Raw genomic sequence first — 24,031 nt, forward strand, 5'->3', positions numbered from 1 at the left:
AACACTAAAGGCAGCAAGGGAGAAAAAGGAAGTAACATACAAGGGGGTCCCAATAAGGTTGGTTAATGACTTCTCAATGGAAACATTCCAATCAAGAAAAGAATGGCAGGAAATTTTCCAAGTAATGAGAAACAGAGGCCTACAACCAAGACTACTTTATGCAGCAAGGCTCTCCATCAAGATAGAAGGCCAAATAAAGAACTTCCAAGAAAAAAGAAGTCTAAAAGAATACGCCTCCACAAAAACGGCTCTACAAGAATTAGTAAAAGGGCTGCTTTAAGAAAAGGAAGGAAAAGAGAGATAGAGAGGAACATAGGTACATAAATGGCAATGAATAAGTACCTTTCAATAATAATCTTAAACGTAAATGGATTAAATGCACCAATTAAGAGATATAGAATAGCTGAATGGTTAAGAAAGCATGATCCACACATATGCTGCCTACAAGAGACCCACAACAGGTCAAAAGACCACCACAGACTGAAAGTGAAAAGATGGAAACAAATTTTCCAAGAAAATGGACAAGAAAAAAAAGCGGGGGTAGCAATCCTCATATCAGACAAAATAGTCTTCCAAAAAAAGGCTATCAAGGGAGACCCAGAAGTTCACTTCATAATACTCAAGGGAAACACCCACCAAGTAGACATTACCATCATAAATATATATGCACCCAACACAGGAGCACCCAAATATATAAAGAAAATCCTAGAGGACCTCAAGAAAGATATTGACAGCAAAAAAATTATAGTAGGGGATTTTAACACCTCACTGTAAAAAATGGACACATCTTCCAAGCAAAATATTAACAAAGATATAGCAGCATTAAATGACACCCTAGAAGAAATGGACCTAATTGATATATAGAGAGAGTCATCCATCCCAAAGAAGATAAATACACATTCTTTTCAAGTGCACATGGAACATTTTCAAAGATAGATCACAATATAGGAGACAAAACAAGTCTCAACAACTTCAGGAAAATAGAAATCATACCAGGCATTTTCTCTGATCACAAGGGACTGAAATTGGAAACCAACCCCACAGGAGAAAACCCAAAACACCCAAAAGCATGGAGATTGAATGATATGCTATTAATCAATGAATGGGTCAAGAATGAAATTAGGGAGGAAATCATAAAACTTCTTGAAACTAATGAAAATGAACTCACAACAACGCCAAAACTTATGGGACACAGTGAAGGCGGTCCTGAGAGGGAAGTTCATAGCAATACAGGCTCACCTAAACAGGATAGAAACTTTTCAAACAAACAACCTAACCCGAGGCCTGCAAGAACTTGAGGAACAACAACAAAGACAGCCCAGAGCAAGTAGAAGGAAGGAAATAACCAAGATCAGAGCAGAATTAAATGACATAGAGACTAAAAGCACAATTCTAAAGATCAATATATCCAGGAGTTAGTTTTTTGAAAAGATAAACAAAATAGACAAAACTTTAAGTAGGCTCATCAAGAAAAGAAGAGAGAGGACACAAATAAGCACAATCAGAAATGAAAGAGGAGAGATTACAGCTGATACCACAGAAATAGAAAGGTTGTAAGAAACTACTATGCGGAACTGTATGCCAAGAAATTTGAAAACCTAGGTGAAATGGACAAATTTCTAGAAAAATATAATCTTCCAAAGCTCAATGAAAAAGAAGCATAAAACCTGAACAGGCCAAAAACAGCAAATGAAATTGAAGAAGTAATCTAAAAACTCCCATCACACAAAAGCCCTGGACCAGATGGTTTCACAGCAGAATTCTACAAAGCTTTTAAGGAAGAGCTAACCCCTATTCTTCACATACTATTCCAAAAAATCCAAAATGATGGGAAACTCCCCATTCTTTTTATGAAGCCAGCATCACCCTAAATCCAAAGCCAGATAAAGACTCAACAAAGAAAAAAAATTACAGACCAATATCACTGATGAACATAGATGCTAATTCCTCAATAAAATATTGGCAAATTGCATCCAACAATACCTCAAAAAGATCATACACCACGACCAAGTGGGATTCATCCCAGGGATGCAAGGATGGATCAATATATACAAATCAATAAATGGAATAAACCACATGAACAGAAGCAAAGACAAAAACCACATTACCATATCAATATATGCAGAAAAAGCTTTTGAGAAGGTTCAACACTCATATATGATAAATGTACTCTAAAACATGGGAATACAGGGAGCATTCCTCAACATAATAAAGGCCATATATGAAAGACATACAGCCAACATAATACTCAATGGACAAAAACTAAAAGCCTTTCCACTAAGATCAGGAACAAGACAAGGTTGCCCACTTTCACCACTTCTGGTTAATATAGTATTAGAAGTTCTACCTACAGCAATCAGACAAGAAAAGGAAGTAAAAGACATCCAAATTGGAAAGGAGGAAACAAAACTGGCATTGTTTGCAGATGACATAATAGTGTACATGGAAAACCCTATAGCCTCTACCAAAAAACTGATGTAACTAATAAATGAATTTGACAAAACAGCTGGATACAAAGTCAATATACAGAAATCAAAGGCATTTCTGTATACCAACAATGAAGCTGCAGAAGCAGAAATCAGGAAAAAATCCCATTCGATATAGCAAAAACAAAAATAAAATATCTAGGAATAAACCTAACCAAGGAGGTAAAAGACCTGTATGCGGAAAACAACACAACACTGAAGAAAGAAATCAAGGAAGACACAAATAAATGGAAACATATACCGTGTTCATGGATTGGAAGAATTAACATCATCAAAATGTCCATACTACCCAAATCAATTTACAGATTCAATGCAGTACCTAGTAAAGTACCAATGGCATATTTCTAAGACATAGAACAAACACTTCAAATATTTATATGGACCCATAAAAGACCCCGAATAGCAGTTGCAATGTTAAGAAAGAGCAGCAAAGTAGGAGGGATCACAATACCTGATATCAATCTGTATTCCAAGGCCACTGTAATCAAAAGAGTCTGGTACTGGCACAAAACCTGGCACATAGACCAATGGAATACAAAAGAGAGCCCAGAAATAAACCCAACTCTCTACAGTCAATTAATATGCGACAAAGTGGGCAGTAACATAAAATGGAGTAAAGACAGCCTTTTCAACAAATGGTGTTGGGAGAACTGGACAGCTACATTCAAAAAAATGAAACTTGAGCACCAACTTACACCATACACCAAAATAAATTCAAGGTGGATAAAAGACTTAAATATAAGCCGTGAAACCATTAAAGCCCTAGAGGAGAGCATTGGCAAGAAAATCTCAGATATTTCACGCAGCAATATTTTTACTGATATGTCCCCTAGAGCAAGGGATATAATGGAAAGAATAAACAAATGGGATCTCATCAAAATAAAAAGCGTCTTCACAGCTAATGGAAAGAGCATTAAAATAAAAAGACAACCAACTGTATGGGAGAACATATTTTCCAATGATACCTCAGACAAAGTTTTAATCTCCAAAACATACAAAGAACTTACATGACTTCACTCTAAGAAGACAACTAACCCAATTAAAAAATGGGGAAAGGACTTGAACAGACACTTCTCCAAGGAGGACATACAGAGGATCCAGAGACACATGAAGAGATGCTCAATATCGCTTGATATGAGAGAGATGCAAATTAAAACCACAATGAGATACCACTTAACACCAGTCAGAATGGCTATCATAAACTAAGAAACAAACAACAAGTGCTGGAGAGGTTGTGTGGAAAAGGGGCACTAGTTCACTGTTGGTGGGAAGGCAGACTGGTACAACCACTATCGAAAATAGTATGGAATTTTCTAAGAAAACTAAAAATGAACGTGCCTTTTGACCCAGCAATTCCACTCTTGGGAGTATATCCTAAGAACCCTGAAACACCAATCCAAAAGAACCTATGCACCCCGATGTTCATAGCAGCACAATTTACAATAGCCAAGAGTTGGAAGTAACCTAGATGCCCATTAGTAAATGAGTGGATCAAAAAACCATGGTACATTTACACAATGGAATTCTATGCTGCAGAATGGAAGAAGGATCTCCTACCTTTTTCAACATCATGGATGGAACTGTAAAGCATTATGCTGAGTGAAATAAGCCAGGTGTTGAGGACAAATACCATATGATCTCACAGTTAACAGGAATCTAAGCAAACCAAACAAGCAAGTAAAATATGACCAATGACACTCAAATACAGAACAGGCTGAGAGGGTCCAGAGGGGAGAGGGGAGAGAATCATAGGGGAAAAGGGAATGGACTCACATGAACAAGTATAAAGGACACATGGACAATAACTAAGGGTGGGGGGGGCAGAAAGGGGAGTGAGGCAGGGAGCATGGGGCGGGAGGCAGGCAGGGTTCGGAATGTAAGAACGAAAGCTGTACTTGAAAAAGAATTAAATAAAAAATTATTTAAAAATAAAATAAAAAAAATATTTCTTGAAGTCTTCTAGGATTTTTCTTATATATGTGGGTGCTCCTATGTTGGGTGCCTATATACTTATGATGTTAATGTCTTCTTGGTGGATTCTTACCTTGAGTATTATGAAATGACCTTTTGGGTCTCTCTTTATGGTCCTTTTTTTGAAGTCTGTTTTATCTAATATTAGAATTGCTACCCCTGCTTTTTTTTCATGACCATTTGCTTGGAAAATTTATTTCTACCCTTTCACGTTTATTTTGTGATTTTCTTTTTTCTTGAGGTGGGTCTCCTGTAGGTAGCATATGTGTGGGTCATGCTTTCTTATCCATTCTGCTATTATGTGTCTTTTGATTGGAGCATTTAATCCATTTACATGTAAGGTTATTATTGACAGGTACTTATTCATTGCCATTTTTGTACCACAGTTCCTCTCTGTCTCTCTCTTTTCCTTCCTTTCCTTAAAGCAGTCCCTTTAGTATTTCTTGTAGAGCTGTTTTGGTGGAGGCATATTCTTTTAGACTTCTTTTTTCTTGGAAGCTCTTTATTTGGCCTTCTATCTTGATTGAGACCCTTGCTGGGTAAAGTAGCCTTGGTTGTAGGCCTCTGATTCTCATTACTTGAAATATTTCTTGCCATTCTCTTCTTGCTTGGAGTGTTTCCATTGAGAAGTCAGTAGCTAACCTTATGGGGTCTCTCTTGTATATTACTTCCTTTTTGTCCCTTGCTGCCTTTAAGATTCTCTCTTTGTCTTGGAATTTTGCCATTTTAATAATGATGTGTCTTTTTTTAAGATTTTATTTATTTATGTATCTTTAGATGGGAAGGAGAGAGGGAGAGAAACATCGATGTATGGTTGCCTTTTGTGCATCCCCTGCTGGGAGTTGGCCTGCAGGGAACCAGCCTGCAACCCAGGCATGTGCCCTGACTGGGAATCAAACTGCAATCCTCTGGTCCGCAGGCCTGTGCTCAATCCACTGAGCTACACCAGCCAGGGCAATAATGATGTGTCTTGAAGTGGGCCTCTTTGGGTTCCTCTTGAATGGGATTCTCTGTGATTCCTGTATTTGTGTAACTTTTTCTCTCATCAAATTTGGAAAATTTTCCATCATTACTCTTTCAAATAGGTTTTCTATCCCTTGTTCTTCTCCTCCTTCTGGTATTCCTATTATTTGGATATTATTACATTTCATATTATCTTGCATTTCTCTTAGTCCCTCTTCATTCTTTTAGAGCCTCTTTTCCCTTTCTTGCTCTTTCTGGGAGCTTCTTTCTACTGTGTCCTCCAACTCGCTGATCAGATCTTCTGCCTCATCGATCCTGCTTTTCATTCTTTCTACTGTGTTCTTCAGTTCTGAAATTATATTCTTCATTTCCTCTTGGCCTTTCCTGAGAGTTTCTATTTCCTTTTTCATGTTGATATAGTTTGCAGAGAGCTCATCGTAGCTCCCCTCTAGTTTCTGGAAGCTCCCCTCTAGTTTCTGGTAGCTCATTGTGAACTCTTTGAATTTCCTGATAACTAGTACTTTGAATTCAATATCTGATAACTGACTTGCCTCCCTTTCATCTGACGTTCTTTCTGAGACTTCCACCTTTTCTTTCATTTGGGCCTTGTTTCTTTGTCTTCCCATTGCTTATGAGACTCTTCTGGTTAGCGTCAGCTTCTTAAATTAATCTTTTCTGACTCCCTGGGTTTATGGTGTGAAGTTCTATGGTAGAATACCTGTGAAATTCAGTGGTGCAGTTTCCTGAAGGTATCTTGACACTCTCCGCTTCCACCTACTCCTTTCTTTGTTTGTGTGTGATCATTTGGAGGCCAAGGCAAAATGGTTTATGACAGCAGGAGAGTACTTTATGATATTTACAGGCACAGCCAGTAGAGAAGAGATAGAGGATATTTAGGCTATATATAATGTTAACTCTAATCTTCAACCCAATTTGCCTCTTTGAAGAAAGGATAGACCAAAGATAAGTCTCTTGTTGGGGAGGGAAGGCTTGTGAGGTGTATCTAGAAAGCAATGGGATTGCGGGTGGTCAGATTTTGAGGTAAGGTGAGAGTAAAGAATAGTAAATAGATGTAGCATGTGGGCAAGTAGAGTTAATCACTACAGTTATTGCATTCAGGAACTTGTAAAGTGGGCTATAATCCAAGAGATGTGTTGTGAAGTATTTACAGTGGTATAGAAAGCAACAAACAAACAAATAAACAAACACACAAAAAAGGGCAAGAGAAATGAGGAAAAAGCAATAATTTTGGGTTGATAGGAAGAAGGACTAAAACAGGAACAAGGAAAGGATAGAAACAGAGTACTGGAAGATGTAGCAACAATAAATTTAAAAAATATATACGGTTACAGAAAAAAAGTTTTAAAAAAGTAAAAAAATAAGTTTAGAAAAAGTTTTAAAAAATTTTAAAAAAACAACAACTCCTCCGTAGTTGGTTTCAAGCTGGTTGGTTTCAAGCTGTCTCATCCGTTTTTCTTGTTTCAGCAGGACCTCTCTCTGGTCTGAGTTGTAGGCTCAGGTGCACACCCACACACCATCCAGGATACCAGACTGGGGTGCAGGCGCGTGCACACCCAACAGGCTGCCAGAGTCCCGCGGGATCTGGTACTAGTCCTTCCCAGTCCTGTGGGTTGGTGAGCAGCAAGTCAAGCTGCCTTGAGAGGAGAACCCCTCAGTCCACTTTCCAGTAAAAATTTCTCCAGAAAGTGTGCCTCTCAGCTCAGCCCAATCCCCATCCTGACTGGTTAGGACAATGCTCCTCTCACATTTCCTGGGCTGGCAGGCTGGTGGGCTGGTGACCACAGAGATCACAACTGAACATGGCCCCCTGTCCTTGCCACCCTCCCTGCACAACTAGGCAGACAGGTCTCTGCCACCCAGCCCCACCTAGATGGTGAGGGAGGGAGCCACCTCTTCCAAGGACCCCGCAGCTGGCCCAGTGCTCCCCTGGGTGTTGGGCTCCCTATGAGTCCTCTGTGGCACTGGCTGCAGACAGAAGCCTCTACACCCCTAATGCAGTGGCAGCGGCAGCTCTGAGGTGTTATGGGCTGGCTGAGGGAAGCCGGCTCTGCCACTGCCGCTTTTGTCTTTACTCACAGGTGCTGGGCTCCCGATGAGTCCCGTGTGACAGAAGCCCTGACGCTGGCCATAGACAGAAGCCTCTGGGCCCTGGAAGCTGCGGCAGCAGCAGCTCAGACGTCTTTATGTGCAGGCCAATGGCTGCTGGTCTCACCACTGCTGCTTTTTACTTTACTCTGGGGTGCCTGGCTCCCCAGGACAGCTGGCCCTGCCTCTGCCGCTTTTGCCTTTACTCAGGTGCCAGGCTCACGATGATTCCTCTGTGGCAGAGGTCACTGTCTCTGGGCACAGATAGAATCCTCTGGGGCCCGACTGCTGTGGCAGCCATGGCTCCAAGGTCTTTATGCACCGGCCAATGGCTGCTGCTGGCCTGGCCACCTCCATCGTTACTCATATCCCTGAGACCCTGAAGACTTGTTGCTGTCTGGTCCATCACTATCTCTGGTCTCTTATTTTCATAAATGCTGGGGAATTGTTGATTGGGGAACTGATTGTGCTGTTCCTCATTAGATCTTCCAGGATTTTCTCCCAGGGGTAGGAGAACTGGAGTCGCTCTGTCCTACTCTGCTGCCATTTTCCTGTCCACGCTCCTAATGTCACTTCTGTTAAACAAAAAGAGGCCCGTAGAAATGATGGTTCTCCGCAACTTTTATCATTCTTGTTTCTTTTATTTTCCCCATAGAATACTCTCCTTTGTACCAGCAAGAGTTCATTTTTTTCTTCATTTTTCCTGTTTTGGGGTGTCTTTAGGAAATGATGTGGTGAAGCATTCTGTCTAGGACACACAGGCTATGCTATGAGATGACAAATCATTTGAATAGCTTGTCAACTGGAGCAGCATTTGAAGAAGCTCCTAACTTATGGTTTCTTTTGACACTCAGAGGAAAAAAAAAACACATCCTTGCACACAACCAGCACTCTGCCACCACAGTTATGGTTTTGCAATACTCTGCACTATACATGCAATGGTGCTAGAAAGACTTACGAGTTGTCAGTGTGAAGACTGGGGAACAGGCAATTCTGCTGCATTCCCACACTGGGACGTTATACAGAAACTGTCATGATCCCAGAAAAAAACCTTCTCATCCACCTTTCTATGGAACCAGAGAAAATATTTCCAAAAATATATACAAAGGAAAATGAGACTTTAACAATACATATGTTATCCATTATTTAAAAAAAATTAGACTCTAGTGGACATGCTGTGAAGTTATGAAAAATTGAAATTTAAAATTAGATAGACATCTTGATTTCCTCCTCCATGTAGTTGAGTTTGTGTGTCAAGGGACAGGGTGCAAGTCCCTAATTATGATAAACCTTTAAGACCTTGGAATACACATCTTGTGTTAAAGCAAGACCAAAGCTGACAGATGTAGCTATCACATGAAATTTTTTTCAGCAAAACTTTTTTCATTTCCATGTGGTGTGTTGCACTTTAGTTCCTCATTAATTGTTGCTAAGCCTCAAGCTCCACAGGTTTTCTGGAAGCACTATGAGCACCAAACAGTAGATGTCCTCTCTAAGTTCTGAACAAGAAAACAAATAGATTTTTCAAGAGGAACAGGAATTCTTCATGCTATTAACAATGACTGTGTTGCTAGGCAAATTCCAGAACTGTAGACAAAGTAAAAAAAAAAACACAAGAAGAGTTTAGAAAACTGTGGTTTTGTTGTGAATTTTTGGGGCAATGCTCTTATTACAGTCTATTAATATATCTAACAAAGTTTCTTGAGAATCATAATTGCATAATTCTTCTCCTCCCACTACACTCAAATTATACATTTAAAAGTCAACCTTTCTTAACTTTGTGTCCACTTGTTCCTCAACACATGTTCTTAAACACTGGGAGTTTTGTGGTGGGCTCAAGATGCTAATTTTTTGGTGGTGCATGGTGATGTTGCTTACAGTAGGCCCCTTTCTGGTTCTCTTAGTGTGAAAATGGCACTTGCTTGTTTCTAAAGAAGGTTCTCACCTCCAGAATCAACCACAACTGGACACATTGCATATGGTACTGAGTTTCCATGTAGAATTATTGTTTACATGACTAGATATCTAATTACTTATGTGGCATTCAACACCATCCAATACATCCTGGTGCAACACATTGACCACTTTCTCAACAAAAGTGACTCTGCCCCACTCTTGTTTTTGTGTTGGAAATATCATCTCATCTCAATGGGTTTCAATTTGGTTATATAAAAAATGGGGGTTAGTAAATAAACCCACCATAACACCAGTCATGACAGGTGCTTACCTTGTACCTGGTTCTGCAGAAGATACTTCTGTACCTGCTGTGGCTGTGCAGGTTTATGAATTTATATTCACATATATAAAGCTACCTGTCTTTTTCTTCACAGGCCTACTGATATTTTGAGTCTGGAAATTCACTCTGAAAGCAACCTGTCATGTATTCTGAGATGTCATCCATGGGATACTCTTTCTTGTCCTCTCTGTGGCCACATTAGGGATCTCTGAAAATAGCAATAAAGTTCTAGGCTGACAGAAGTACTTGGGATAAATTTGGAATAATTCCTCTTGCAAGTATGCATATGATACACCTGCTACCTGCAGGCATGATCTCAGACATTTAGCGTAACTCAGTGAAAGAAGTGGACACAACCCTGAGGTTTACATTTAGTCAAAGTGTCAGACAGTCCCCAGACATCATTTGAAGTCTCTTTTATATATGTCATGGATGGTATCTTTGAGGCCTTCTGTGACTGTAGAGCATTTATAAAAGCTGACCCAAGAGATGTGCCACAAGACCATGTATAAAATTAATTTATTTTGAATTCATAATAAAGACTCCATATATCCACAGAAGAAGGCTTTGGAGGGAGCATGTAAGTGTATATGAGAAGGGTTTGGAGTGACACTGCACCTGGGGTGAGCCCGTCTGAAGGTGTGAGCTTCTTTTCTTTCCCACTGCAGCAGCTGGCCTAGCCGTGGTGCTCTTCACCCTCACTTTACCATCACTGACCTGTGACATACAGGGAAAATATGGCCAGAATCTCTGAAATGAGTTCTACACAGTTAACTGAACAAAAAATGGTAAGATTTGTTCCTACCACCTGGCTTAGCAAAAGAAAAAAGCAAACAAAATATAACCAGAGACATTGAAGTTAAGAACAATCTAACAATAGCCAGAGGAGGTAGTGGGGGGGGAGGGTTGTCAGGAACTACTCTAAAGGACACATGGACAAAACCAAGGGGGATGGTGGAAGCAAGAGAGGGAGGTGGGTTTGGCTGGAGTGTGGGGGGTGGTGGGGAGAAAATACAGACAACTGTAATAGAACGATAAAGTAATACATTTTTTAGAAAGACAAAAAAACTGATGAGAACTCCCTTATAAGAACACCTTATTTCCTGTTATCAGGTTTTTTTTTCTCTCCCTTAGTTTAATTATTACACAATTGAAAATTATGGGGGAATGGTGTGACTGATACTTTCACATTCAATCTTGAACCTGCCACTACTGCTAAGGGATGAGAACTTACAGTAGTGAATTTGTTGTTTATATTCTCATTTGCAGTAGCATCATTTTTAACATTTTTAATTGAATGTATTGGTGTGACATTAATAAGACATGTCTATATTGTGCTGTGTGTCCACCACCTAATGTTTCCTCTGAAAGTTAAATGTGGTATGAGATGCTTTTGAAAGTAATGTTATTTTAGAATACTGTATGTTAAACAAGTGAAGAACTCATCCTTACAAGGTGATGCAGTTGGTTTAAGCATTGTCTGTTTCACAAAAAAGTTTGTGAGTTCAATTTTTGGTCAGGGCACATACCTGTGTTGCAGGTTTGATCCCCAGTCAAGGTTCACAGGAAAGATAAGAGACTAATGTTCCTCTCTCATATTGATATTTATCTTCTGTCTCTCCCTATCTCTCTATCTCTCTTCCTCTGTTTCCCTTCCTTTCTCTCCCTTCTTTTCTCTCTAAAATGATTAAAAGCAGCCCTGGCTGGTATAGCTCAGTGGATTGAGCGTGGGCCTGTGAACCACAGGATCGCGGTTCGATTCCCACTCAGGGCACATGCCTGGGTTGCAGGCCAGTTCCCGGCAGGCAGGGGATGCACAAGAGGCAACCATACATTGATATTTCTCTCCCTCTCTCCTTCCCTTCCCCTCTAAAGATAAATAAATAAAATCTTTAAAAAATAAAATAAAATGATTAAAAACATATTTTCAGTGGAGGATATAAAGTATTTAAAATGATACTGATGACCTTATTTCCACATTGGACTAGATCGATATTGAAGATAATTATAAAGCATTTAAAGCAAAAACTGCAATTTATGCATTTTTATGTACATGGAACATTTTATTTTTTCTCTTTTTTAAAGATTTTATTTATTTATCTTTAGAGGGGAAGGGAAGGAGAGAGGGAATAAATATCAATGTATGGTTGCCTCTTGTGTGTCCCCTGCTGGGAACTGGCCTGCAACCAAGGCATGTGCCCTGACTGGGAATCGAACTGCGATCCTCTGGTTCATAGGCCTGTGCTCAATCCACTGAGCTACACCAGCCAGGGCAACATGGAACATTTTATAAGACCAATCTTGTACTGGGCCACAAATTAAGTCCCAATACATTTAAAAAATATTCAATTATATCTACCATATTACCTGACCTTTCTTACAATTGCAAGAGTCTTGAAATTAAGTATCAAGAAAATAAAACAAAAACAAACGAATTAATTGAAGACTAACCAACATGTTTGTAAATATCCAATAGATCAAAGAGACTAACAATAAATCCCCACAGAATCTACCTTGAGACAAATGAAAATAAAAACAAACTTAACTAAATCTGCAATACAACAAAAGCATTTATAAGAAGAAAATTTATAGCTATACAGGACTACTCAGCCAGAGTAAATATGAGAAACACATTTCAACTTATTCTTGAAGAAACAAGAAAAAACAAAAATATGTAGAAGAAAAAATATATGAGAGCACAAACAAATAAATAAAATTGGTAAACAAAGAAAAGGTGAATACTATTAACTGCTAATTCTTTTAAAAATGTTTAAAATGTACAAGCTTCTTATAACTCATCAAGCAGGAAAAAATAAATATATAAAATTCATTAAAAAGATATTTTAAATGATATCACAAATAATAATCTTTAGAGAATGCTGTGAAACCTGCAGTTTCATCCACTCCAACACACACAGGGGAAGTGGCAGGGACTGGTAAGATTCCCATGTGGGACCACAACCTGGCCTTACCTCAGTTGGCCTGCTCTGGGCTGCCATAATTGTCCTGAAGCTCCACACTGCTCACTGACCATGGGCCTTAAAGAAGAACTTAGAGCCACTATCTACATTGAGTGAAACAGTTTTACTTTCGGCTTTCCAGATGCCAAAGTCTAAGGAAGTCTGGAGATGATGGGAAAACATCCTGCTCTTCTAATTCTCTTTAGTCAAATAAGCTAGATAGGGACCTGTCTCAGAAATGTGGGTGCCTGGTTACCAGAGTTCTAATGTCTCCATTGTTCTGCCACTGAAGTGAAACAACCTCTTCAATGATCTATTCCATGGGCCTTTTTATAAACATACTTACCTGTAAAACACTCAGGGCTTTAAACACTCAGCTATGACACCTCCATAAATATGCAAGCATTTCCAACACAGCCCTACCCACTTTTCTGTAACAAAAAAAAAAAAAAAGAAAAAGGGCCCTGGCTTTCAGGAGAAAGAGCTGCAGTTAGGCCCGTGATTTCTGATTTATTTGGTTTCCTGAATAATCTACGTGTCTCCCAGGCCTTCCAGAGTAACTGTAGCAGCACAGTGGAGATGAATAAGAAAGTAATTCCCAGGGACATTGTCCAGTGCGTATAACATAAAATATACACAATCTGTGAGCTTTTTACATGTTGTTGACCCAAAGACACAGAGATGGCAAAATTATAAGAAGGGGTTTGGCCTGGGATTCCGCAATGTGATCCTGAGAGGGTCATATGCTCTGGGCCAAATTTCTAGGTCTTCCTCTTCAAGAGTTTGAAATTAAGAGTACAAATATATTGTTTATTTCATGCAATCTTCAATGTTACCCGTTATACTTAGCAGCAGATTCATGCCTCATGTGGGCCTACATGATGGGTGGCCACCTCAATGGCTCCCAGTGGGCCCTGCCTCCTGATATGCACATCTTTGTGTCATTACTAGGTGGTTAGCAGCCAGATCCTTCACAACAATATAAAGCTAAGGTGATGTGAAATCACACACAAATATATTTAAGGATCATTCCATTTTTATTTACTCTTTGAGTTGTTTTTCTCATTTTATTTTTATTTCAATGTGTTATTTTCTCTCTCCCTGTCTCTTTCCCATTTTTTATGTCTATATTAGAAGTTGTGGGACTACAAGCATTTTGGTGGGGGTAGAGGACAGGGTACTAATGAATATCCTTTAATTTAGAGGAGAGCCATCCAGACAAGAACACTTTGACCAAGAATGTCAATAGTTACTATACTTGAAAATCTCCAATGTAGTTGTATACTGTGTGGGTTTGTTCTTTAGTCTTCAAAAATATTTATATGTGGTGTGCTTTTGAAGGCTCCCATAGGCTGTGGATGTGGCTCTGTGATGGATTAAAATTGTACCCTCTATGAGGAATCTCATAAAAATCTCCGAGTTGCTGCATTTTGTCAGTTTGAATTTAGTAAATATGGCATAAGAGCTGTGAGACTCCACAGGATAGAGAGATTAGTAGCAGGACTCAGTAACCAGATAGTGGCTTCCCTGGTGGAAAGCTGGAAAGAACAGAGGCCATAAATCAAACCGAGGCTTATAAACTGAAAGAATTTCCAATGTGCTTCTGTGGGATGTCTTCTCTGAAGATCTCACATGAGTCAGGTCAGGCTTCAGGCAGAAGATGTGTGTTCCAGCACTGGTGTTCTTTAACACTTGTGATCCCAGGCCTTGAGTTTTGAAAAAGTGAGGTGTGTGAAGAAATATCATAAGAACAGAGGCAGGTCTGAGATAAGACAGGTGGGGCTTGCAGCAGTTGGAAGTCACAGAGACCTAAGGAGGACTAGGGTCAGTTGGACCACAGAATTGTGAATGGGGCTGGTATCTGGTGGAAGGTAAACAGATATGGGAAATCTAATCAGTTTAAATACAAAAAGGGGTGGGTGGGGCCAGTGTCATTTGGAATTCTGGAAAGGTTGTGCAGGACTGGCTACAGTTTAAGTGTATCCTTTTTATCTTGTTTAAGAGAGTGTTTAGGTTTGTTTTTAGCATGTATCTGTTCTGTTTTCTCAAGACCTCTTGTAGAAGAGACTGTCATTATTTCAGTGTATCTTTTTACATCCTTTGCCATGAATTCCTTGTCCATAAAAGTGAAGGTTTATTTCTGGTCTTTCTATGTATTTCCATTAATCTTCGTGGATTTTTTTGCAGCAAAAACATACCGTTGTGATTGCTGTTTCTTTGTAGTGTGGTCTGAGATCTAGGACTGTGACACCTCCACTCTATTCTTGTTTGTCAAGATTGTTTTGGCAATTTTAAGTCTTTTTGGTCCTTTACTTCATTTTAATCTTGGCTAAGGTAGTTATGATGTGCCTTGTTGTGTTCCTCTTTGGGTCCACCTTCTTTGGGACTCTCTGAGCTTCCTGGACTTCCTAGAAGTCTATTTCTTTTGCTAGATTGGGGAAGTTCTCCTTTATTATTTGTTCAAATAAGTTTTCCACTTGTTGTTCTTCCTCTTCCCCTCTAGTACCCCTATAACTCAGATGTTGGGATGTTCAAAGATGTCCTGGAGGTTCCTAAGTGCCTTCTCATTTTCTGCATATAAATTTTAGAATTATTCTTTCTGGTTCTGAAAACAATAAAATTAGTATTTTAATACAAAGTGCATTAAAACTTTAAATTGCTTCAAAAGGAATAGTTATTTTTAACAATTTAAACTTTCCTATTTATTAGCATGCATTTTTCTGGGTTTCCTGTTTAATTCTTTTATAAACAACACAAATTTATTTCTCACACTTGTGGAGGCTGGAAGTTCAAGGTGAAGGTGCTGATAGAATCTTCAGTGTCTATTAAAAGCCCACTTCCTCGTTCATAGGTGGCCATCCTCTCATTGTCCTCACATGAAGAAAGGGGCAGGGGGTATCCTTGAGTCTCATTTTTTTTTATTGTTGTTCAAGTACAGTTGTCTACACTTTCCCCTACTACTCCCCCTTGAGCCTCATTTCATTTTTTTAAATATATTTTAATGATTATGCTATTACAGTTGTCACATTTTTCCACCTTTATTTCCATCTGCCTCCATTCCCCCATCCTCATCCCTCCCCCTTAGTTTATGTCCATGGATTCTACATATATGTTCTTTGGCTTCTACATTTTCTATACTATTATTACCCCCCCATCTATTTTATACCTACTATTTGTAACAGGGAACAGCCAAGAGGGGGCAAATAAGGATTTGTAATGGGGTCCAGAACTCGGTGTCCTGGAAATATTAGAAAAAAATATGTAAGACGTTGTCATCCCCACAAGTCTCAGCTGGGTCATGGGACACATGCAGCAGGACCTTTGAGAGCTGTTTTGAATAGCAACCACTTTGCAGATAACCTCTAGAGTGGTCATTTAACATATCTATAACCTTTAACTGGTTTAATGGATATGTTAAACATCTGTGGCCATGCTCTGAGCCAGGGGGAGGAGGTTGACTTCAACCTATGATGTAACTGGGAGGCAACTCTCCCTGGCTACAGAGCCTGAGTAAGAGCTTGGAGATAATTGGCACCACACCACAGGGCCACACCCACCCAGACTTACTGTGGCAGCCCAGTAAAGCTGGAAAAATACAGGAATGTTGGCAGCTGTGGCCACTAGTGGGAGGAGTCAGAAATGGTGAGGCAGAGGAAGATGGGCACTGGGATTTAAATCCAGGCACCACAACCAAGTGGTGTCTTTTTGGGATCACGCAGCTTGGGCAGAGAACCACGGACTTCTATTTATTTTTCTGAGATACAGTACTCTGGACTGGGAAGAGCAGGAAGGAAGAACTGGGAGTTCATGGGTTTTCTAAATGACTTTGGGAAATCAATGAAGACATCAAGTCATTACTCTTACGTTCATATAACCCTTTAAATGAATAATCCCTTTCCTTTTCACCAATCTCTGGCATTGAGAGACATCTTCCTGTGGCAGCAGACACAGTGAACCAAGTACGGGGTGAGGGACTCCTGGAGCACAAGGGTGGGCCCATTCAGTAATACTATATCATTCCCCCCCTGGGTCTGTTCTGTAACATATTTATGCTTTTTATTCCTTGTACCTTTACTCCCATTCTCCCCTCACCTCATCCCTTCTCCACTGATAACACTCCATGTGATCTCTACTTCAGTGGTTCTGTTCCTACTCTAGTTGTTTGCTTAGTTTGTGTTTGCTTTTGGGGGGGGTGGTTGTTCATAGTTGTGAGTTTATTGTCATTTTACTCTTCATAGTTTTCCATCTTCTTTTCCTTAGATAGGTCCCTTTAACATTTCATATAATGGCTTGGTTATGATGAACTCCTTTAACTTGACCTTATCTGGGAAGCACTTTATCTGCCTTTCCATTCTAAATGATAACTTTGCTTGATAGACTAATCTTGGATATAGGTCTGCATCTTTAGTAACTTTGAATATTTCTTTCCAGCTTCTTGTTGCCTGCAAGGTTTCTTTTGAGAAATCAGCTGATAGTCTGATGGGAACTCCTTTGTAGGTAAGTGTCTCCTTTTCTCTTGCTGTCTTTAAGATTTTTCTTCTTATATTTAATCTTGGGTAATGTCATTATGATGTGCCTTGTTGTGTGCTTCCTTGGGTCCAACTTCTTTGGGACTCTGAGCTACATTGACTTCCTGGAAGTCTATTTCCTTTGTGAGATTGGATAAGTTCTCCTTCATTATATTTTCAAATAAGTTTTCAATTTCCTGATTTTCCTCTTCTCCTTCTGGCATCTCTGTGATTCGGATGCTGGAACATTTAAAGTTGTCCTGGAGGTTCCTAAGCCTCGCCTCATATTTTTGAATACTTGTTTCTTCATTCTGTTCTGGTTGAATGTTTTTTCCTCATTATGTTCCAAACCATTGATTTGAGTCCTGGTTTCCTTCTCATCACTGTTGGCTCCCTATGCATTTTCTTTTAATTCATTTTCATAGCCTGCATTGATTCCTCTATTTTGTGACCATACTCAACCATTTCTGTGAACATCCTGATTACCAGTTTGAGCCGTGCATCTGATAGATTGGCTATCTCTTCATCACCTAATTGTATTTTTCTTGAGCTTTGATCTGTTCTTTCATTTTGGCCATTTTTTTTTGTCTCAGTGTTCCTGTTTCATTGTAAGGGGCAGAGCCTTAGATATTTACCAGGGCAGGGAAACCCATGTTGCATGGCTGTAACACTGTTTGGGGGAGAGGGCAGAGAGGGAACAATGCTGCTTGCTGGGCTCTTGGGCTGCTTTCAGTCACTTCCTCTGCTATCAAGAAGCAAATTGGGCACTTCTGGTGCTGATTCCCAGGTAGTTGTGTTTATGAACTTTTTAGAACCCTTTGAGTATCTCCAACAAACTCTCCTGCAAGTCAGGCAGTTTCTCCCACCACTATAACCACCACAGGTGTTTATAGTCAGAGATTTTTGGGGCTTTATTTCCCTGTACCAGAACCCTGGGTTGCCCTATCTGTCTGGGTCTCCCATTGTTCCTCCAAGCTTTTCTGAATGCAGGTGTGGGACCACTGGGTCCACCAGCCACCACCTCAGCTGGTCCAGGAGTCCTGTACATGAGGCTGCCCATCTCCAAGGCTGCCTGGTGGAAATGGACCAGACTGCCCATTACCTGTGTGGATGAACGTTTCCTCTTTAATTCCTTGGTTGGACTTTCATACAGTTTGGTTTTCTACCAGTTCTTGTTGTTTTTTGTTTTTAAATTTTTTATTGTCCCTGTTTTGGCTGTGTGAGGAGGCACAGTGTATCTTCCTATGCATCTATCTTGGTCAGAAGTCTCATGTCTCCAAACTTGTATTCATGGTTTTATAATTTTGATTCTACAGGACATTCACATATTTAATTACATTAATTCCAACATTTAATTCTTATTTATGCAGCTGTAGATGGGATTATTTTCCCTATTTCTTCCTCAGATTTTTTGTTTAAGTTTTATTTATTTTTAGAGAGAAGAGAAGGGAGGAAGAAAGAGAAAGAAACATCAATGTGTGAGAGAAGCATTGATCAGTTGCCTCTCAAACATCTCCAACCTGGGATCTGACCCTTAACCTGGACACTTGCCCTGACTTTGAATAAAATCAGTGACCTTTGAGTTTGTGGGATGACACTCAACCTGCTGAGTCATGCCAGTCAAGGTTTGTCTTCAGATTTTTTGTCATTTGTGTATACAAATGTGAAAAATTTTGGCATATTAATATTGTATTTTTATACTTCAGTAAAGTATAAAAATACTTTAAATTTGCCTATTACTTTTCTCCATTTTTTGTTTTTTGTCTCTTGGGTTTCTCTGTATTATAATATCATCTGCAAAGAGTAACAGTTTTACTTTTTTACTCAGTGAATAAATTGATTTCTTTTTTTTTGTAGTACACTGTAGTTAGAGATTCTAGCTCTAGGTTGAATTAGGGTGGAGAGAGTGGACATATTCTTCTCATTTTTCTGATCTTAAAAAGAAAGCTTCGTGCCCTGGCTGGTGTAGCTCAGTGGATTGAGCGCGGGCCTACGAACCAGAGGATCGCGGTTCGATTCCCAGTCAGGGCACACGCCTGGGTTGCAGGCCGGTTCCCTGCAGGCCAACTCCCAGCAGGGGATGCACGAAAGGCAACCATACATTGATGTTTCTCTCCCTCTCTCCTTCCCCTCTAAAGATACATAAATAAATAAAGTATTTTTAAAATTTAAAAAAAAAGCTTCCTTTTTTCCACAATTGAATAGGATAATAGCTGTGGGCTTATCTCATATAGCCTTTATCAAGTTGAGGGATTTTCATTGTGTGTTCTTTTTTGAGAGTTTTTTTTTAATCATAAATTGATATTGAAGTTTGCCAAATGCTTTTCCTGCACCTTTTTGATAATCACATGACTACAATTCTTGATTATTCTTTGATAATCACATGACTATCAATTCTTTTGTTGATTTGATAATTCACCTTAATGTTTTAAAAGGTGTTGTATCAGATATGTATTCTTTGTATAATTCCTACTTGATTATAGTGTATAATTCTTTGAACTGATAAATTCAGTTTACTATTATTCTGGGTTTGGGAGGAATATTAGCCTGTAAATCTCTTGCTTTGTTGTGTCTTCGGTTTTCTTATCAGATTAATGCTGGCCTCACAATATGAATTTGCAAGTGTTATTTCATGGTTTTTAGAATAATTTGAAGAAAAAAAGTACTAATTTTTATATAAATATTTGGTAGACTTCACCTGTAAGCCATCTGCTCCTGGGATTTTGTTTTTGGGTGTTTTGATTACTGCTTCAATTTCATTGCTAGGACTTGGTATATAGAGATTCTCTTTCTAGTTCAGCCTTGAGAAGTTCTGTATTTTTTTAGGAAAATCCATCTTATCTAGTATTGTCAAATGTGTTGGTATGTAATTGTTCAAAGTATATTTAATGATTTTTTAAACGTGTTGGCATCAGTCGAGATTTTGCATTTTATTTTTTATTTTACTCAGTTTTGTTCCCTCTTTTTTCTATCTTTGATAAGTTTTACTACTGGGTTCTCCATTTTATTTATTTTTCAATGAATCAGACTTCATTTTATTAGTCTTTGTCTCATATTTTTTATTTTACATATTTGTGCTCAGATCTTTGTTATTTCATCCACTTAGTTTTTGTTTGTTTTTATTTCTCTGGTTTCTTCAGAGGTAAATTTCACAAATTTTATGGATTTTTTTACTGCTCTTTCTTTTAAAGATTTTATTTATTTATCGTTAGAGGGGAAGAGAAGGAAAGAAGGAGAGAAATATCAATGTATGGTTGCCTCTTGTGAGTCCCCTGCTGGGAACTGGCCTGCAGCCTAGGCATGTGCCCTGACTGGGAATCACACCGTGATCATGTGGTTCGCAGGCCCTCACTCAATCCATTGAGCTACACAAGCCAGGCTTTACCGCTCTTTTGTAACCCTATATAGCTATACTGTTTCTCTTCTAACTGTATTTTTGTTTATACTACGTTTTGGTAGTTTGTTTTTCAATTTGTGTAAGTTTCAAGGCAGATTGACTTTTCTATTTGTTTTCCTCTTCAATCTATTAATTGTTTAGAAACATTTTGTTTAATCTTCACACATGTGTTTTTTCTCTCTTATTTTTTATATTTAATTTTAATTATTTTTAAAGTCGTGGTCAGATAATATGGTAGATATACTTTAAGTTCCTAGACTTTCTTGAGGCTTGTTTTGTGGTCTAGGATATGATTCATCTTGGAAAAAGTTCCACTGAACTAGGGGTAAATGTCATAAAAGGCAGTGTTTGCATTAAGTGCTTTATAAATATTTATGAGTACAACTAATCCACTGTGGCAATTAAGGCCATCATTTTCTTATTACCTTTAAAAATAAAGTATTTAAAATAAAATCACCCTTTTAAAACATCTCATACCATATTTTACTTAACAATTAAAGACTGAACTTACAGGTGGAACAAACACAATGCAATGTACATATTTCTTATTATAAAGCTTTACACTTAAAATAGATATAATTTATTAACCAATGTGACACAAATACATTCAATTAAAAAAGAAAAAAAAATTAGAGGCAAGTGCTTTTTAAAAAAATTATTGTATTACCATGGAGAAAATGGTAAGTTCAATAATTGAGTTGTTATAATTTACCAGTGACAGGTATAAAATTATCATGTAACTTTGAACTGAAGGCTGAAAATAAAAACTGGAATGTTTTCAGTAAAAAATCTCACCAGGTTTGTACAACTGACTGTAATCTGACTTCAGGTTTTGGCCCCATGTCCTCTGTATGGCAAAGGTCAGTGACAGTGAAGTGGAGGTTGAAGGGCACCAAAGCTAGGCCAAGAGCTGAGCTGTTGGAAATGACAAAAAATGGACCACATCTTCAAGCAGACTTGATCCCAATTCAGAGTGATGACAGGCTCTCCTAACACACAATTCCATGCTTGCCTTTCCAACACACACTCTGTAATTTTTTTAAAAAAAATTAAAAAGCCCCTTTTTAAAGATTCAAAAGTCACTAAAATTTTTACATAGTCCTGTCATTAATTATTCTAGTCAGCATGGGTGACATTTCTCCAGGTGTACAAAAGACTGTGAACACACTGTGACATGGGAAAGCAATTTCAAATGATATCTAATGTGACTGACTCTCTGACTAAAGCTAAAACTCAGGGTTGTTTCACTTCTTTCTTTGAGTTGTGCTAAATGTGTCAGCAAGTTCTAGTATGTAGTAGGCATATCATACCCATAGTTGTAAGAATGAACTCTTTTTAAATTCACCCCAAATATAAGTGACATTAGGGTCAGGTATTTGTGCCAAGAACACAGCTTTCCACTTCTGCTTTGCTCTAAGCGCTAGTACTTCAGATCCAAAAAACAGAACTAGAAAGAAAACAGAAAGACATTAACCTCAAAATAAATAAATGCTTTTTAGCTTCATGACTTCTCCTCACCCGCCCCCCCTGCCAGGCAGAGAAAGACTTATCTCAGGAATGTTCTCTATATAGCTTTTATGTGGCCTATTTTAACTAGGTGAAAATTAGACCAACTGTGATCACCTAGCTACAAATGGATTCAACATCCTTTAATTAGAATGACAGCCATCTACACACTCCCTGTTCCCTTGCTTGCCCAGTTATTTCCTTATGATTGATGTAGTAAAGGCTTCCCTTTTATCTATTCTAGAGCGTATAACATTAAAGATACTCCACATGGTATGTCCAACTGCCAGATAGGCAGGCATTCTTATCAGACACTTGATAAATACATATATTCTTTACTCTATTTTACAAAAAAGGAATAAAGGACCCAGGAAACTGGAAGACCTCCATGAGTTCTTACAGAGTGGGGTTTCTGATAGGTTGGTGCTGCTCCTCTCTCTTAGGGGCAGCTGTGGCTGACCAGAAGTGATAGCCTCAGAATCCCTTTTTTTAAAGATATTGATTTGATTTATTTATTGATTATGTCATTACAGTTGCCCCATTCCCCCCTTCATTCCCCTCCACCCTGCACACCCCTCCCCCACATTCCTCCCCTTTTAGTTCATTTCCATGCATCATAAGTTCTTTAGCTTCTACATTTCCCACACTACCCTTGCCCTCCTCCTGTCTATTTTCTCCCCACCATCTATGCTACTTATTCTCTGTACATTCTTCCCCCACTCCTCCTCTCACTCCCTTGTTGCTAACCTTCCATGTGATCTCCGTTTCTGTGGCTCCACTCCTGATCTAGCTGTCCTCTTAGTTTGCTTTTGTTTTAGGTGTGGTTGTTAATACTTGTGAGTTGGCTGTCCTTTTACTGTTCATATTTTTTATCTTCTTATTCTTAGATAAGTCCCTTTAACATTTCATAAAATAAGGGCTTGGTGATGATGAACTCTTTAAACTTGACCTTATCTGAGAAGCACTTTATCTGCCCTTCCATTGTAAATGAAAGCTTTGCTTGGTAGACCAATCTTGGATGTAGGTCCTTGCACTTCATGATTTGGAGTATTTCTTTCCAGCCCCTTCTTGCCTGTAAGGTCTCTTTTGAGAAGTCAGCTGACAGTCTCATGGGAACTCCTTTGTAGGTGACTGTCCCCTTATCTCTTGCTGCTTCTAGGATTCTTTCCTTCATTTAAAAAAATCAAAAATATTTTATTTATCTTTAGAGGGGAAGGAAAGAGGGAGAGAAATATCAGTGTATGGTTGCCTCTTGTGTGTCCCCTGCCAGGCACTGGCCTGCAACCCAGGCATGTGCCCTGACTGGGAATTGAACCGTTATCCTCTGGGTCACAGGCCTGCACTCAATCCACTGAGATACACCAGCCAGGGTCCTTTACTTCATTTTAATCTTGGCTAAGGTAGTTATGATGTGCCTTGTTGTGTTCCTCTTTGGGTCCACCTTCTTTGGGACTCTCTGAGCTTCCTGGACTTCCTAGAAGTCTATTTCTTTTGCCAGATTGGGGAAGTTCTCCTTTATTATTTGTTCAAATAAGTTTTCCACTTGTTGCTCTTCCTCTTCCCCTCTGGTACCCCTATAACTCAGATGATGGAATGTTCAAAGATGTCCTGGAGGTTCCTAAGTGCCTTCTCATTTTCTTGAATTCTTGTTTGTTCATTCTTTTCTGTTTGATTGTTTCTTTCTTCCTTCTGGTCCACTCCATTGATTTGAGTCCCAGTTTTCTTTTTGTCACTATTGGATCTCTGTGCATTTTGCTTCATTTCATTTAGTGTAGCCTTCATTTTTTAACCTAATTTGCGACCAAAACCAACCAGTTCTGTGAGCATCCTGATCACCAGTATTTTGAAATGTGCATCTGATATGTTAGCTATCTCTTGGTCCCTTGAAAATATTGGCT

The sequence above is a fragment of the Sturnira hondurensis genome, unplaced genomic scaffold (assembly GCF_014824575.4).
Source record: "Sturnira hondurensis isolate 20B ecotype Veracruz unplaced genomic scaffold, ASM1482457v3 Scaffold0013793, whole genome shotgun sequence".
Taxonomy (NCBI): Eukaryota; Metazoa; Chordata; class Mammalia; order Chiroptera; family Phyllostomidae; genus Sturnira; species Sturnira hondurensis.